The sequence below is a fragment of the Mastomys coucha genome, chromosome X (assembly GCF_008632895.1).
Source record: "Mastomys coucha isolate ucsf_1 chromosome X, UCSF_Mcou_1, whole genome shotgun sequence".
Classification (NCBI taxonomy): Eukaryota; Metazoa; Chordata; class Mammalia; order Rodentia; family Muridae; genus Mastomys; species Mastomys coucha.
Genome location: NC_045030.1, coordinates 127,309,708 through 127,310,539, shown reverse-complemented (window position 1 = coordinate 127,310,539; position 832 = coordinate 127,309,708).

The following is an 832-nucleotide window of genomic DNA, read 5'->3' as shown; positions in this document are numbered from 1 at the left end:
TATCATTTCTTACGTGACCTGGTACTCACCATTAGACTCGGCTTGCTGAGCAGTGATCCCCACAGATCTGATTTATCTTTACCTCTCTGCTGGGATTCAAAGTGCACACCACCACATCTGGCTATTTTACAATGGTCCTGAGGCTCAAAGTCAGTTCTCAATGCTTGATGGCAAGCATTTCACCTGCTGAGCCACCTCCCCAATTCTTAGAGGTAATGTTGTTCACGGACTGCAGAATCCTCTAAGGAAGGGTCATCGCCAGGGTGCCCCACACCTCAGTAAGCAGAAGTTCTTGCCCACAAGCTAGTCCGGAGCATCTAGGAAGGAACATCCTGCTGTGACTAGGTGTTGCTTCCCAAACTCCCTCTGGAGAATATGGTTTTCTAACTCTTGATGAAGAAATGGTTCAAGCAACATTGTTTTTAAGCCCAGCATCCTGGAAGCGGAAATGACAAGCAGCTCCAAGAATGTTTTGTAGATCCTAGTCCCCCCTCTCCTGCCCCTCACATAATTAACTGTGAGGGAAATCTATTTATACTTGTTCAAAGTGTCCTGCTTGTCTGTTGCGATGCTGCCCTCTGCTGTTACCATAGGGTAGAGGAACCATTTACAACACAGTAAAGGAATGAATTTAGGATTTACTTATCTGAAAGACTTTGGGAAGCTAGGCAGAGGTTCCAGTCCAGTGAAGAAGACCGTCTATCTACAACTCACTGCCCAGGACATGTCCTCTGTCCCTACTTACTTTTATAGGCTCCTCCAGTGCTACCCAAAGTGGAGACTTGCTTAGGGAAATGAATATTCTGCCCTAAAATGATGCCTGGAACTGTCC